At 40.2% G+C, this 17693-nt stretch overlaps 1 long non-coding RNA gene across 2 annotated transcripts in view; it reads left to right on the top strand.

Annotated features, from left to right (window-relative positions):
* The window catches only part of LOC120587562 (uncharacterized), a 64265-nt gene that overhangs the window by 23126 nt on the left and 23446 nt on the right, over positions 1 to 17693 (top strand). For both annotated transcript variants that reach the window (XR_005649009.1, XR_005649008.1), the window contains exons 2-5: positions 196 to 350; positions 5989 to 6138; positions 7207 to 7408; positions 8637 to 8734. This is a non-coding gene — a long non-coding RNA (uncharacterized LOC120587562). The remainder of the gene's footprint in view (positions 1 to 195; positions 351 to 5988; positions 6139 to 7206; positions 7409 to 8636; positions 8735 to 17693) is intronic.

Raw genomic sequence — 17693 nt, 5'->3', positions numbered from 1 at the left:
CTCAGTCCAAATCCCATTGGTTTCCAAGGAATAATTTTACCCCATTGCCTAACCACCATCTGTTTTGCATTTTTTCATCATGACTTTTATCTATAAGTACACTTCACCCACCAAGTAATTACTATGACCGCTCTCTTAAGTGCATACATTAGTTTCTGAACCTTTTCTTTTATGACCTATTTCTTATGTTTCCAGAGTTTTCAGCCTCCGAGGGACCAGTTAAGACTTACTTTGCAAATGTTACTTCATCAAAGAAGAATGGCATCTTGACCAGGGAAGGGGGCTTAAGTTAGCATTCCTAGCTTCACATCTCATCTCAGTGAACAACCAACTACGTTGGAATGTTAAAGGTGAAAGAAAAGTTTAAGATCATTTCGTCTGACTCCTTTATTTTACAGCGATATAAAAAAAATCCTTGTGTAATTTACCACTAATTTGGAAGTATCAAGCTCCATTTGTGAAAGGGTTCAACTAATGTTAAATTAATTAACGTTTGTAAAGAATTCTATTTGGCTTGTCCTTGGTATTAGATAAAAGAAGACTTTAAAAAATAAATCCAAAGTGTTAATGTCAATTATATCCAAGCAACGTAAACAATAATGAGGAAGAAGAAATGTGTAGAGAAATAGCTCCCTCGTGTAGCTTACATTTCTCGATCACATACTTGCAGACTAAACAAAATGCAAGGAGCATCCCTGTAGTTACTTAAAAACCTTGGAAACCTCAGAATCTTTCGATTTACACAGTGCAGATAATGCCCTAAATAGCTATCAACTATGGCATTTTGTACAGATGATCTTATGACATGGCAGAAAATCTCATTATTATGCGCAAAGGGTTTGAACAGACATTTCTGTGAAGAAGATATACAAATAGCCAATCAACGTATAAAAAGATGCTCAACAACATTTATCACTAAGGAAATGCAACTCAAAACTACAATAAATTACCACGTAATACTCACTAAGATACTAAGATGCTTTTAAAGACTCTCCCCAGGCCCCCCCCTCCCCGCTCCAACACACACAAAATAGCAAATCTTGGCGAGAATGTGGACTAACTGAAAATTCATATATTGCTGGTGGGAATGTAAAATAATGTCGAAAACAGGCAGTTCCTCAGGTGGTTAAACATAGTTCCCACAACATCCAGCAATTTCACTCCCAGGGCTTTACCCAAAAGAATTAAAACCATATGAATAAAACTTATACACAAATTTTCATAGAAGCATTATTTATAATTGTCAAAAATAGGAACAACTCAAATTAACTGATAAACAAAAAGTGGTATATTTATGCAATGAAATATTATTCAGCCATAAAACGGAATGAAATACCGATATCTGCTGCGATATGCGTAAACCTTGAAAACATTCTGCTAAGCGAAAGAAGTGGGACACAAAAGGCCGCATATTGTACGATTTCGTTTATATGAAATGTTTAGAAAAGGTAAATCTATAGAGATAGGAGGTTCATGAATGGTTTCCAGGGGCTACAGGGGCAGGGAAAGAGAGTAACGACCAACAGCTATGGGATTTCTTTCTGGCATGATGAAAATGGTCTGGAATTACATAATGCTGATTATGAATTTACTAAAAAAGACCAAACTCGTATACTTTAAAATTGCAAAATATAGGATATGTGCGGTAGTTAATTTTATGTGTCAACTTGACTGGGCCATGGGGTGCACAGATGAAATGTTATTGCTGGGTGTGTCTGTGAGGATGTTTCCGGAGGAGATGAGTGTTTGAATCAGTGAAGTCGGTAAACTAGATTGCCCTCCTGCTGTGGGTGGGCATCCTCCCATTTCTGAGGGCTTGAACAGAACAAAGGGTGGAGGAAGGAAGATTCAGTCCTTTCTGGCCTGTCTGCTTGAGCTGAGGCCTCAGTCTTCTACCCTTGAACTGGGGATTTATACAATCGCTCCCCTGGTGCTTAAGCCTTTGGATGTGGACTGGAATGATACCACTAGCTTTCCTGAATCTTTATCCTATTGGTTTTATTTCTCTGGAGAACACTAATATAGCATGTGAATTATATATCAATAAAAAAAGCAATTATTTATTCTAGCTTTACATAGTTGGCCCCTTTCCAAAGGCAACAGTGATCCCACACTCCTCTCTATCCTTTTATCTGAAGAGTCGCCGAGTACACTGTATTCCTCAGATGGGTTTTCTTTATATCTCTCATATACAACTTGCCAAACCTTTGCTCCTGTACTCTGGCTTTTACATAGACCTTTTTCTGGAATGTTCCTCACTTTCTCTTCATCATAACTCCAATTTTCTTTAAGATTTTACTCAAAGCTCCATTCCCTCATGAAGCTTAACCCATTCTGAATAACACCTTATCATAGCAAAAGTAATAACTACTAGTTATTGAATGTCTACTGCATACTAGATACTGTGCTAGGAGATTTAAACATGCTGTTATTATTTTACCCTTGCAAAGACCTAGCGAGGTGGATAGTATGGTTTCTATTTGCAAATAAGGAAACCAGAGCTTAGAGAAGTTAAGTCATATACACGAGGTCTGACAGCAAGGAAGTGTCAGAGTTGAGATTTGAAATCATTGCTATTAGGCCTTAAATTTCATATTCTTGCTTCCTAGAATATCATATGACACATGTACGATTTTGTTTAAGATTTTTCTTTGAGAATATTGTTTCTTCAACCTACAGAATATCTCTCAAGGGCAAATATTATGCCTACTAGCACCAATTAGTTTTCTTGTCAGCAAACAACCAAAACTATCTCTAGCTATCAAGGAGAAAGCAGTTAACCTGGTCAACTCCAGAAGGAAGGCTGCCAAACTAGGCTCAGAAAGCCAGAGGACCAAAAGAAAGTTAGGCAAAGGTGAACATAGTCAAGGTCTTTGCCCAAGAAATAATCTGGTGAGAAAGGTATTGATAACATAACTACCCTGGTTATTCCACTACACCATTGCCGATTGAATGATCGCTCTCATTGTTCCTCCTTTTTTGAATTACATTCCCTCTAGATTGTCTAGTGGTCAAGCCAGAGCATGGGCAAAGAAAGGGGTTTTCTTACCTCTTTAAGCTTCTAAAGTGGGAGGTGGAGGATGCAGCACTTGTGATAGTTGAATTTTTGTTCTAGAAAATTTGCTTTTCTTTCCTTTCCCTGGTAAGTTTGGCCATGTGACTTGCTTTGGCCAATGGAATATTAGCAGGAGAGACACGAGCAAAGGCTTGAAATAAATCTGGATAATGGGCCTTGCCCACTGTGCTGCCATTGTCATAAAAAGAACATGCCATGGGAAGCAGCTGCGCCATCAGCCTGGACTCCTGAACGAACATCTGTAGAGCACAGCCACCCCAGATGACTTGCAGTCCCATAGTCGAGACAGAGCTGCCCCAGCTGAACCACAGAATGATGAGGATGATTATAAATGCATATCGCTCTTTGCCACTGAGTGATTTGATACAACAAACTTCTTCCAAATAGAAAGAGTAATAAGATCCTACAAAATGTCAAATGTTCACTGTGCTACATCTCCTACTTTATTGTATCCTCTCCTTCCTGATTTCTTACATAGAGCCAATATAGCACTCAACATAAAATGTTCACTTAGTGTATCTTTGTTAGCTATCTAATGGTAATACAGAGTTTCTGATTGCAATTTATATAGAGAAAGATAAAAAAATAAAAAACCAGTTTTGACCTTCTCTTCAGTCAACAGGACTAAGGGGTTTCCTAGGTTCATGAGTGGAAAGTGAAATAATTAGAAATGCTCAAATAAGCAATTTACTTCTTAAAGTGGCAGGCAGATTTCCATCAGATTGGCAGCGAGACCCTAACTAGAGAAGTTTGACATGGAGGATTTAATTACATGACTTGCTAGTGTGAATTAGACACTACGTGTGGTCCAACAACCAACCAGCTGCACCTGTCCATCCCAGTCAGGGTAATTGAACCCAAATGTCTCTCCCTGAAACTGAAGCATGGGGTATAAGGAAATTAAAAATTCTTAAAATTTTTTAAAAAATCCTCTTGCCCCTGTTCTAGTTCTAGACCAATCACTCAACAAGTATCCATGAGTCTTCATTTAGGCACCCAGCACTAGGTCTGCCCCTAAGTCCTATAGATCTGTTTCAAGAGTAGAAGTAGAGGTCACATATCTTATGTCTAAATATTTAAAAGTTATGACCTAAATGATTTTAAAAGTATGTTGGATTCAAAGCAAACCCAATTTAAATATCTTTTGACTAAAAAGCAAATTAAAATAAAAATAACTCAACACTTCATATTTTCAAAAAGGTTACTTTTTCAAGATATTTAAAATTATCTGTTGAGAATAAGACAGATTCAAGTTGCAGTTAATGAATATCAAAATTTTAAGTCAAGATTATTTAAATAAAGCTAAAATTTATTTTAAATTTTTGAAAATGTAATTAAATCTTACTGTCTACTCCTAGGTATGTACCAAAGAGAAATGAAAATATATGTCCTCAAAAAACAAACAAAAAACTTGAACATGAATGTTCATAGCAGCATTATTCATAATAGGAAAAAAGTAGAAACAAACTTTCCAATGGAAAAACAAAATATGACATTAGAAAATGAAGTACTGACACATGCTACAACATAGATGAACCTTGAAACCATTATCCTAAGTGAAAGAAGTCAGTCACAAAAGACCATAAAATGTGTAGTTCCATTTATATGAAATGTCAAAAATAGGCAGATCCATAGAAATAGAAAGTAGATTTGTAGTGGCCAAGGGCTCAGGGACAGGGATGAAGGGATTGGGGATGACAGCTCAGGGGAGCAGGGTTTTTCTGGGGGTGGTGGTGAAAGCATTCTAAGATCGTAGTGATAAATGCACGACTCTGTGAATACACTAAAACCATTGAATTGTACACATTAAATGGAAGAATTGTGTGCTATGCGGTGTATATCTCAAAAAGCTGTTAAAATCTTATTAAATATTTTTACAAAACTAAGAATATTTACAATTCTGGCATTTGATGTCCATTGAGTTAACCAGGTAAAAAAAGTTGGCATTAGGCTTCATGCATTATATGTTTAGACTTACATATACGCATATTAAGGAGAATATAAATTGTTTAGCATTACAAACTGTTCTTTGGTCACCATATGCGGTTCAGATACTGCTGCGAACACAGCCTAATCTGTGAGTACCTCTGAAAGGACAAATTGGAACATGAGAGGAAGATAGCACCCAGCACTATTGAAAAAGAATACTTCACTGCATAAGAATCTATTTCAATGATACCAAGGAAAATTCGACAATGTTTTCACTTTTACCTAAATGGTTCTATGGATCAAATTCTCCCATAGTTTAAAGGAAGATCTATCTTTGATATCAGCAGAATAACCCACAAAATTTCATGGCACCTGAATGCAGTTGCTTTATGATTCAAGGACACAGGCAAAATTTGGAGAAATTTTCCTCTGGGGTCTAAATGGTATGAATCACTAAAGCAGAAGTTTAGAGTCACAGGTTATGCTGGGCCGGAACTAAACACTGAATCCTGGTAAAAGAACGGTCCTTGTGTCCTCTATTACATTTATTTGAGAAAAGCAGAGCAATCCATTTTGCTGCCTGTAGAGGTACGAAAAGCAATTTGTAAGCCCTATGAATCTAAGGTTTGAATTACTAGAGGACAGAGAGGCAAAGGCTGAGGAAGACCCAGTACCAACTTAGAAGGACACAATCCTGGCTGCTGCCCCTGGCTTCTCAGGGTTGTTTCTATGATTCTTCCTGCCCATTCTATTCCTTATTAAGCCTTGATAAGACAAAGATGTGGGTGCACAAAATCCATTTTGTTTTCTCCTTGGGTCAACAGCTAAACTTTATACCCCAGCTTCTTTTGTAATTAGTGGGGTCCCTATGACTGAGTTTTGGCCAATGGAAACTAAATAAAAATGATACACATCACTTTCCTGCCTGCCCTAAAGCCACTCACATGAACCTGTATACTTTGTCTCCTTGTGTTGTCTGCCAGCCAGATTTACAGGAGCCATTGGAGGACTTCAAGTCCCTAGAAGATGGTGGGACTACATTATGGAAGGAGCCTGGATCCCCAAATGACTACGTGGAAGAGGGTCCTTGCTCCAACCTGCAAGTGGCTGTAATACTGGCAAGAAATAACCTGGTATCATGTTAATCCCCCATGGTTGTTTGTTACAGTAGCTAGTATTACTTGCCCTGGCTAATTTATTGTCAAAAATCATTAGATAGGAAATAAGAGGCTTTCTCTAGTTATGTATATTCAATCTTTACCTACTTCAGTTTTAGTATTTGGGATCTTTTTGCCTCCCCAGTTCTGAAACCACTCTTACTTATGAAGAGTGATTCTGGCTAAGGGTGGAGTGGGCGGAAAATACAGGCATCAGGAAATATATTTTATTATATATTATGTAATAATATATGGCATATTTTAATAAGCACAATATAGTCAAAACATTATTTCAACATATAATCAATGTAAAATTTTAAATAAGATGTTTTATACTGTTTTTACTACATATACTATTTTTAAAACCCAGTTTATTTTACACTTGGAGCATGTCTCAGTTCGGACCAGCCACATTCCAGGGCTTGGTGGCCACCTGTGGCCTGTGGCTTCTGCATTAGACAGTGAGGGTCTAGAGTCTATCCCTAGTACTGCTTTGGGAGGGCACTAGAACCGGGGTTTAAATTAACTTGTGTCGTCTAATGCAATGTTTCTCAAAATGCGGTTCAGAAACTGCCTGCCTCCGACTCACTGAGGGGGCCTGTTAACAATCAATATTCTTGGGACTTCGCCTTGTGATCTCAAATCTCAGAGGTTAAATCAGAAGAATCTGCTTTTTTTTTTTTTTTTTTTTTGTTAACCAACGCTCAGGAGAATTTGAGAAGTACGGCCTTCAAGCCATGGAGTAGATATTTTTGTTTTGTTTTGTTTTTAATAATGTCTTTTATGGCCTGGATAATTTTATCAACTCAGAATAAACCAGGAGTTGATTGTTGCTATGGAATCAAAACCACAGCTGCTGTCAGCCAGTAATTATTAAAATCTCTGCTCCACCTGTGCAATCTGAAGCAGATCACGGCAACTCTCCCTCCTGGCACAATTTCTCCATCTGAAACGACAGCAGTGGCACTCGTCTCTGCCACTCGGCTCCTCCTGAGGATAAATGCTTCGCAAACGCAAGTGTTGAGTCTTCCCTTTCTCTCTCAGATTCATCACTGTGGTTTCTCAGCTCCAAACTCTGACCATTGTTTCATTTGGATTGAAACCAATGGACAAGGTGGCGTTTTGGTGGTTGTGCCTAGATTCCTGGTATACTTCTTTCTCCAACTGGAAGATTTTGGCTTTGTACACTGTGCCCTAAGGAAGTCAAGAGGACTCTGTGAGCTCACGTGTGCCACAAACTGCTGAGGTAGAGTTCCCAAATTCACTCTGCCCCTAACTCCCCACTCACATTCCTGTCAGAAGCTTACAGCCAAATTTCCAAACCTGCCCGTGCTCCCCTTGCTCCGAGTGTGTATTTCCTTTATCCTGCAGTATTCATAGGACGGTCAACTTTCCAGACTATGTTTGAGCTGGGATCCTCACAATGTGAAAGCATTACAGCATGGGGTCTTGAGCAATTTTTCAAAATGCCTATTTGTCACTAATTCTCCAGGGAGAGGTGGCAGGTGGTTTTAAATATTTGTCACGTTGAGAGAAGAGAAAGCAGCCTGATCTCTGATCCTGGAGTAGAGGGCGGAAGCAGTGTTGGCTGCAACGCAAACATCTCCAGGGGCGGCTGTCTGGATGTGGGTGGGAGGCAGCCCAGGATGTTGGCCTGCTCCCTTCCACTTTCCTCCTCTTTCTCCTCCTCCTTTTCCTGTTGATACTCCTACTTCCTGTTATTATGTATCTTTCTGTCAGTTTCCTCAAGTTTCCCCACCCCCTGCCCCAATAAGGTCACAGGAATTCTAAACTCCTGAAAGACAATTCTATGATACTAATTACATGTCTTGAAAATGAAGCCCCAGCCTGCAGGTGGTACCCACTAACAGCTATCACTAGTACTATTATTATTGTTATTGTTACATTATCACTTTAGCTTCCAGGACTGAATTATCTTCCTTTGCTTTTGTTGCCACACTGGCTTTGTGTGCCTTCATTTGCTTTTCTATAAGGCCTTTTTTCCTATTCCTTTATGTGTCCTTTTTTTCTTTATCCAGGGTTAAATGTAGCAAGAAAGAATTCTTAGTTATACGAAGAAAGAAAGATACTAAGAAAATAATGTTGCTTTTAATCCAAGCAATGTTGAATAGCATAATGAAAGGTATGGCATTTTAATAATGTTCATACTAATATTTGAGGGTCTATAATGTGTCAGGCACTCCTCCAGGCTCTGCAGATATACCAGTGAACAGGAATGAAAAATAGTCTGTTCTCCTGGGTAGGAGACAGATAATAAACAAATTGTAAGCAAAACATGTATCAGGGGTGATAAATGCTATGGGAAAATAAAGCAAGGAGGGACTTAGAGGGTGCTGGTGGGTGGTTATAATTTCAATTAAGGTGGTGGGGAAGATCTCACTAAGAAAGTGACCTCTGAGCAAAGACCGCAAGACAGGGAGACATATAGATTACCTGGAACGTTCTTTCCACAGAGGAACATAGAACAGGTGCAAAAGCCCTGGGACAGGAATGTGCCTCGTATGCTTCCCAGAACTTCATCAGCTGGGATTCATGGTGGCTTACAGCAAAGGTGAGCAGTGTAACATTAAAAAGAAAGCTCCTTGTTTAAATTGACACCTTGGGGAAATTTTTAACACTTAAAGGGCTCTATTTTTGCCTAGTAAAGCTTATAAAAATGATAAGAGATGAATTGAGTCTTAATACTGTTCAATTAGGACAGGGTCCCCAAATATAAACCTTCTAGAGGAGGGAAGGGAAAGGTAGAAAACTAACAGTTATTTAGTATTTACTCTGCACTAGCTGTTTAAAAAGTTATTTTGTGGTCCCCAAGCCTAAGCAGCTTTGGGATACAAATTGGATCTCATTGTCCTGAGTGTGCCCACTAGTTTATGTAGGATTTCCAACACACTTCCAGGGTCTCCTCCTCCTGCCATATTGTGGGGGTGCCCCAGGAGGTGTCATCATTGCTCTCAGGCATCAGCCTGGGTCACCACTTCCCTCTGCTGTTTTATACTGTCAGTCGCTACTGCGAATGCCTGCCGACCTCAGCTTTTTCCTGTGCCCTCGCCTGTGTCTTGTCAAACATCCATCATCACTGTTACCACGGTCGCTTCCTTCTATCTGCTGCTTGGCACAGGGTGGGGGGATGGACGGTGGTTGAAGCAGCATCACTCTGTCCCGAGATCCCCAGACTCTGCAGTCTAGCATAAAGGCAATAGAGCACAGTGCCCTCTCTCTGCCAGAGCATGATAAGAGGGTCCTCTGCAGGATGGCTGCACTCAAACCTCCCGAGCTTGATGAGACGGCGCCCCTTTTACACATGTACCCTTTCTTCCTACGGATGTTCATATTTCTCTGCCGTGTCTGGATCCTAGCGAATTCAAGAAACATCCATGGTGCTGCTGTTCATGAAATCAGTACATACCTCAGACCCTCAGGTCCATTACAAAAGATCCCAACTTTTTCTTCCTTAAAATAAATTCTATTTCAGGAGCTTCCAGAGTCCCCCACCCTGCACCCTTTCCCCAGCTGACAGCTTGATTTCTGTGAATTTCTCATTCTTACCCCAGCCCTTCCAGTCAATCAGACATGTTAGTATCCTTGGCATGGAAACCACTGCACCTACTTCTCCTTAGAAGTTCTTTAATAAAGATTTTTTTTTTCTTTTTTGAAAATTTTATTTTATTGTGGTGAGAACACTTAACATATGAGATCCGCCCTCTTAACAAAATTTTAAGTGTATAACACAGGATCGTTGACTGTAGGTAAGTGCAGTATAGAAGGTAGCCTAGCCAGGGATTATTGATCTTGTTTAACTGAGACTTTCTGCCCATTGATTAGTAACTCTTCATTGTTCCCCTCCAGGCTGTGGCAACCAGCATTCTACTCTTGGATCCCATGAATTTTACTATTTTAGTTATGTTAAATAAGTGGAATTATGCAGTATTTTTCTGTGACTATCTTATTTCCCTTAGCATAATGTCCTCAGAGTTCATCCATGTTGTTGCATGTTGCAGAATTTCCTTCTTTTTTAGGGCTGAATAATTTTCCACTGAGTGTCTCTACCACTTCTGTTTGTTATCCATTCATCTGTCAATGGGCATTTAGGTTGTTTCTACATCTTGGCTTTATTGTGAATGGAATATTGGAGTATTGATATCTCTTTGAGATCTTAATTTAAAATTTTTTGGATAAATACCCAGAATTGGGATCGTGAGATCATATCGCAGTTCTATTTTTAATTGTTTGAGGAACCATTCAACTGTTTTCCATGGGGGCTGTATTGTTTTGCATTCCTGCCAACAATGCACAAGGTTTCCATTTTCTCCATATCCTCACACTTGTTGTCTTTTTTTTTTTCTTTGATAATAGCTATCTGTCAGGTATGAGGTGATAGCTGAATGTGGTTTTGATTTGCATTTTCCTGATAATTAGTGACATTTAGCATTTTTTCATGTATCTATTGGCCATTTATAAATTATATCTCCTTGGAGAAATGTCTATTCAAGTCCTTAGCCTATTTTTTAAAAGGGTTATTAACTTTCTTTGGCTACTGATTTATTGAAATTTGTTATGTAGTTTAGAGGTTAAGCCCTTATCAGATATGTGATTTGCAAATATTTTCTCCCATTCCGTAGGTTTCCTTTTCACTCTGTTGATTTTCTTTACTATGATAATTTTTAAAGATAATTTTAAAAATATTTTAACATATCTAATGTTGGGATAGCTTACAAATCAGTGAAAAGCGGAATTTAACTGGCATTGGTTTTTGTTGTTGTTCTTGGTGATTCGTAAAGTCATGCTTCCTCTTACAGCCACTGGTGTCTTAGATGTGCTAAGATATGGTAGATAGCTTGTGGGTCAGTATGGTGAAGGGTCTTCTTCATGTCAGTTTTCCTAAATCCCAGCTCTAGGTCTTTCCTAGATCCATTTTGCTCATGTATTATTTGATATAATGCACACGATGACCTACAGAGTCATTCCCGCTCTATAAGTGAGAAAATTGATTGCGACAAGTATAGTCATGGGCCCAAGGTCACAGAACGGATGAGAAGCAGAACCAGGAGTTAAGTCTGTCTGTTCTGTCTTCAAAGCCCAGCCCCTTTCCTTCTCCTCCATCCTGAACTTTTCACACAAAAATGGTGCAAAAGCCAGAGACTTGTGTCAAAGCTGGGCAGAGTACTGTGATAATCCAGTCCTTGGAACACCCCTTAAAGTCAGACATTAGCTAGCTTCTTGGTAGTCTTAACACTCAAAACTCCCCAAGATATGTAAGATATTTCCTTGTTTCTATTTTTAGTCTCCAAATGTGGTAAAATTCTGAGTGCTTAATACCACCCTATAGGGACCATGATAATTTCCTTATCGGTTCCATATGTTTTACTAATGTGGCCTCAGAGGTTAGAAAGCAACATTCCTCTGTCCCCCAATTTCCCTTCCTGCAGGTCAGACCCACCAGAGATGAGTATTAGCCTCCTGCTTTCTAAGTCCCACAGGTCTTTAGAGACCACCTCCTCGTGGATTTTATTCAGTGTCTCTATCTCGTTAAGATGCTTGGGTGGTTTTACAGTGATCCAGTGCTCTAATACTCAGTTCTGGAAGATACGAGAGATTTATAAAAAGCTTTTGTTGCTTATGGTGCCACTTTACTACACACTTACCAATCCAATCAACAGATGGAAAGAATTTTCCTTTTATATCAACACACACTTTGACTCAGTCCCCTTCACCTACCACCTGCTCTTCCAAACATATCAACATAAAACATGCCTAAAGGGCTTTAAGATCTACTGACCCCTGACTATGACTAAGTGGTCTATTTTTTTCCACTGCCAAGAAAGTGGTCCACTTAATTCCTCCTGACTGATCTTCTCTCTCAAATTTGGGGTAGGTGGTAGATTTGAGGTCTGAAAACACTCAAATCCAAGATGAAACCAAACCTATCCAAATCAAGCAGCATAAAGGGGGAACAAGACGATAAATGCCATGGACGAGACATTGGATTTGCATTAGTCCCATTCACTCCACTACTTTGATAGCTGATTGGATCCCATGAAGGGGGCTCTGGCTCTGATATTTCCTGATCAATCTCTGGAATACACACGGTCCTCCTTCTTTTGAATAGAAAGGCCCAACTAAGAAATAGCAGAGCAGATTCAAGGAAATGGGACTGTAACGGCTAATGTGGTTAAGTACCTACTAAGCGGATGGCGGCGAAAGCCCCGTACAAAAAGGCTGAGCAGTTCACTGATAGTAAGTTAATTAATTTTTAAAATGGGGACAAATCTAACTTCTTTACCAAGATATAATAAGGGCTAGCCCAGACAGATCTTAAATATCTTGAAAGAAGTGCATGTGTGTGTGCGTGCACGCGCACCTACCACTATGCTTGGTGCTGAAAGTGTGAAAGAGTGAGCCACTTACCTCAGTTTATGATCAAAGAGGGATGAGAAAATTATAACAGAAAAAAATACCGGTGTCTGCATTCTCTCTCTTATTTCCTTGTGTAAGTTACTTAACCTCTCTGACTCAGTTTCCTCATCTGTAAAATGAAATCAATTGTATCTAAACCATAGCGGTGTTAAAAGGATTAAAGGAAATTACACGTAAAACCCTTAGCAAAGAGCCTCAGATAAAATAGGCACTCAAAAAAAAAAAAAGTTATTTCTTTTCCTTAGGGAGAAAAAAGTGCACATATGAAGCAATTAGAGAACAAGACAATAGCTACAAAACGCTAAATTGCTGCTAGAGTCAGTAAATGCTCAAGGAGCCACAGAAGGGAGAGATCAAAGCAGGCTGGAATCTACTGGGAAGGGCTGGGGATGAGGGAGAAAGGGTGGGTGAGCGGGACCCACTGGGAGGCCTAGAGCTGGCTTCTTTTACCTCTGAGTTTGGAACTGACACCACAACCCTATGAGGACAGAAATACTTTGCACCATGTGGACTTCACAATGTTTAAAAGTGGTGGAGAATACTAAGCAAATTCATAATAAAAACATAAGTTTAAAAATGGACAATTAAGCTATAATGGAATTTGAAGCAGAAAGTGAAAATTTGCATCCGGCTGTGCGCAGAAACCCTGTTTTACATTTTCATCTTCTTGGATCTGTGGCTTTAGGGAGGGTATGGTGGCATGATGAAATACAAAATTCTCAGCTGCTGATATCAGCAGAAGTGATTACAAGGGGGTGGGGTGAGGCAGAAATCATCTTTTAGTTTAAATTGTTGTAAATCAGACCCGAAAACTAGGCTATACATTATGCTTTTGTTACTCTGAGAGTTAAATTACAAGGAAATGAACTGTGCATAATAATTCCCCAAGTTGCTGATTTCCTTGCTTCTCAGCTAAATATGCTCTCCTTAAGAAGCGGGTTTGACGCTTAGCGCTATCGCTGGGTGAAAGGCGCCCTCTAGTGGCTCCTCCTGCAAGGCCGCTGCAGGAGCGTGCGAGACTCCGTGTAGACAAGGAGCCTTATCCTGCACTGGGTTTTGGAGACAGTGGGCGGTGAAGGCCAAAGGCAGTGGCTTCCCAGAGAGCTGCATATCTTCAGCCGACCTCTCCAAGTTGTTAATAAAGAACTATAAGTTATCTCATGCCTGCATCAGTATCTTCTCAGTGCAAGCAGGGAAATAAAAGTAACCGGGAACTCCCCTTTAAAGAGTAAATTTAGAGCATTTCATCAAATATTTGGTAGAAGCTAATGAGACTATGTCTGCCCCGTATGCCCACACACCGCCCCTGCCCCCCACGCCCTGCCCAGCGACACACACACACGGACCCACTCGCGCCATGCCATGCGTGATCCTGCCCTCGGTTCTTTTTGAGCTCAGTTTTCTAATGGAGAATGTCCTCCTGTTATTAGAGAAGTCTGTCTAACCGAATTCCTGTGGAACAGAGTGAAAGGTTCAGATTGTTCTGCGGCCCTACAAAGACTTTGACTGGAATGTATTATTTTTTCCTCGGACCGAAGCAATTTATTTTATTTTATTATTTTTTTTTAAGTCAGAGTTTCAACTAGAGAACTCATAAAGAGGCTTCCAACTGACTGGGTTTAAACAACAACTGAAAAAAAGGTCTGGTTGAAGCACAGTCTCTCCCCAGGTCTTCTCCCTTCAGGTGCCCTAAGGAGACAGGAAGAGCTCGCTCTCTGTTGCCTGACCTTTGATTATGACTAATGACACTAAGTTAGCCATACCTTGAATGCTCCCTGGCACACACCTCTCTCCTTCTGATTTTTAAGTGGTCAGCGTGAGGAGGTCGCGGTACCATCGCGGCCTGAAATCGCTCTTGCCCAACTCTTTTCTCCCCCTCCATCCCCCACCAGACCGAGACCCAGAACAAGTGGTCCTGTCACATTCGATCCTGTCACGTTCTAAAACATAATGCTGGCGTGGAAACACACACACACACACACACACACACACACACACACACACACACACCTCGCAGAGAATGAGAATTTTCCATTTCTGGGCACGCACAGCATTTCAGGCCCGGGGCTTTTGATTGGGCTGGAGCGTGTACACACATGCATCCAGTGCTGTGGTGGGCTGCAGACACCAGCCAGCAGATGCAGCATGGTATTTAAGCATTACATATGGGCTTGGCCACTGACAAGCTCACACAGAATTTATGGAGAGCCTCATTCAGTGTAACAGCAATAGGCTCCATTTTAATAAATCCCCTTGGTAGTATAATCATCACTCAGACAGGAACAACTGCTCTATGGGGCTCTGCACCCTCTCGCTGACCTTTGGACCTTCCCGCTGAAACCAAATCCTTCCCATCTTTTTTTCCCCCCCGTTGTGCAAAAAAAAAATTTATTTTTAAAATGAATCATATGTGCATGGAGAGTGCAGTGGGGGCAGGGGAAACAGGAGACTGGTGTGAGTCCCCAGTCCAGGGAGGAAGGTAAGTCTGCTTACTTGGAGACATGATTTTCCTTCACAAATACCATGAAATAGAATTTCACGTTACAAATTAATGTGTGTGTATAATTTTTTTTTTCCAAGCAAATGCTTTGTTTCTGAGAGAGTGCATAGGCACCACATGCTGCGGTTGCTATGGTAATTACCAGCCTCTGTTGAATAGGGACGCAAGGGGTTACACAGAAGTGAACCAACTGGCGAAAGCACATGTTCGAATGAATAAACCCACTTATTTGTAAAAGGTTCCAAGAGGCACTCGAACCAGAAAATAAAGGAGGTGGAGGCAGGGGCGCACTTTTATAAAGACCCAACAGAACTACTACTACAGTAGTTTTCATCATATTTCTGGAGTTAAAAATGTCAAAAGCACTTGAGACATCTGCACATGGGTTTCTATAGGAAAGGACACAATCATCTCTGAAGCGGTGCAGTCCCAGGCAGCGTGGGGTAGTCCTCGCAATAACAATAATAAGGATCATCACTTACTGAGTGCATGCGATGTGCTCAGGGCCTTTCCTATAGTATCTTATTTAATCCTCGCAAAACCCGGAAAGACATTCATTAGCTTACGTTTTTGTTTATCTTATGTTTATTAAGCACCTTCCAGGAAGCACTGAGCTTCGCTCTAAAGATAGCAAGATGGAAAAATGCGGTCTCTCCCCTGGCAGAGCTCACGGCCGGTGGGAGAGATGAGAACAGGCTCATGGCAGTGCAGGAGCTCATGGGAGACACGCTTCCCGACTTGACAGAGCCTGACCGTTTTCCTGAAGAGGAGACCGTTGTCTGGGTCAGGACCCGGAGCTGGCTGGGATGGGTGAGAGAGGCGAGAGAGAATAGGCCAGATTAAGAGGATCCATGTGAAGTTGGTAAAGTGAGTAGAAACACAATTCGGTGTTTAGGAAGTTCGCTTTGAGAACGGAGGTGAACTAGAAGCAAGGGGATTAGAAGGGAGGCTGTGTGCCATCGATGGAGAGTCAATGGCAAGGCGATTTAAAGTAGAGCCTGGAAGGAACGGCAGGAGGGCAGATTTATGGCTCTTTGAGGGAGCCTGATCAATAGGACGCGGTGTGGTGGTTGAGGAAGAGGAGGCAACAAAGTATTTAGAAAGTGGTATTATTCTTGCTTAATTGTTATAGAATTGAAGTTAAGAGAAGCTAAGTAACTTGCCTGAAATTCCTACTGCTAATTGGCGGGAGCAGGATTTGAACCTGTGCCCATCTGATTCTAGAACTTACATTCTTTCCAATAAGCCATGTTAAATTAACCCCATAACCGAAGAAGAGCCTCCTCACCAAAATCAACCATAGAAGTGTTTACGAATGAAGAAGGGAGAAGGACCAGGTTTGGCTAACTGAGGAACACAATGTTCAAAGGCAAACTAAGAAATTTTGTAGTTGGACAATAAGCATTAGGGATAGAAATGCAAACTAAAATAATTTATAAATTTTGTAGTCGGTTCTTTCACTTAGCTTAGTCTCCTATGGTAATGTTTCTGTTCAGTCACAATAAAATGATATACCATCTGCCTTTTTTAAAAAAATTGTCTTAAGAAGCGTTAATATGGAAAACATAATTGTATCTTCTGCAAAACTAGAGTTAAAAACGTTTTTCTTCTTTGTTGTTCCACATGTCCCTTTTGTAAGAAGCAGCATGACCGACCAACTAATTAATCAACAAGTGCTGTTCCTTATTCCAAGAATAATTTAAGATACATGATTAAATTTCTTTTGAATCTGATGTCAGCTATTGGTTTAACCTTCCAGGTGAAAAGATATCTTTCAGAAAGATAGATTATTAGGTAAGTAGATAGATAGATAAATATGAAAAAAATGAAAACAAGTCAGATACAGAGAATTAAGTAATCCTTTAGGATTTCCTTTTGTCTTCAGCTGTGGAATTTTGAATTCATTGTATTTCATTTTAAGATCACCATCTGATATATTTTCGCTCTAAATTATTTCTAAGCTTGCCTTAGTTTTTTAAACTTGTACTTTATATATGATGCCTCCCCCCCGCCCATAAGTTGCTGTGCCATCTGGCCCTATCCTCATCTACCTCCTATTTCTTTTACTCTCGTTTACTCTACTCCAGCCAACCTAGCCTTCTTGTTCCTCAGAAATATCAAACACACTTCTCTGTCTTTGTACTTGCTATTCTCTCTGACTGGAATGCTTTCCTCTCAGATTTCTACATGGCTCAATCTAGAAAATTATTTCTAAGCTCTCCTTATTTTTTTTTTAAACTCGTACGTGCTATATCTTTAAATGTAAGCCACTTCCATTTGTTTTGGGAAATAAGTAAAAATAAATATAACAATGAATGTATGTCTGGGCTGGGTGTATCTTTAACAGGAATGTCTTAAAAAACTGAGGACTGGTATGTGCGAGATACATGGGACAGCTCATGGGTGCACGTCTGCTGCGTTTGGACATGGTGGCACCAGTGGTCACGATGCCATCAGAAGGGGTGGCTTCGGAAACCAAGGCATACTGGCTTGAGATCCTAAACATATGGAAATCTGCCATCAAGAGACCAAACGTTTCCTGTCTTGGGCACCATGAAAACATTTAATTGTCTAGAATCAGTGTTAAAATCGTGGG

This window comes from Pteropus medius, unplaced genomic scaffold, assembly GCF_902729225.1.
Source record: "Pteropus medius unplaced genomic scaffold, Ma_sr-lr_union100, whole genome shotgun sequence".
Classification (NCBI taxonomy): domain Eukaryota; kingdom Metazoa; phylum Chordata; class Mammalia; order Chiroptera; family Pteropodidae; genus Pteropus; species Pteropus medius.
The sequence above is the reverse complement of the archived record's forward strand: the minus strand, read 5'-3'. Positions and strand labels throughout refer to the sequence as shown.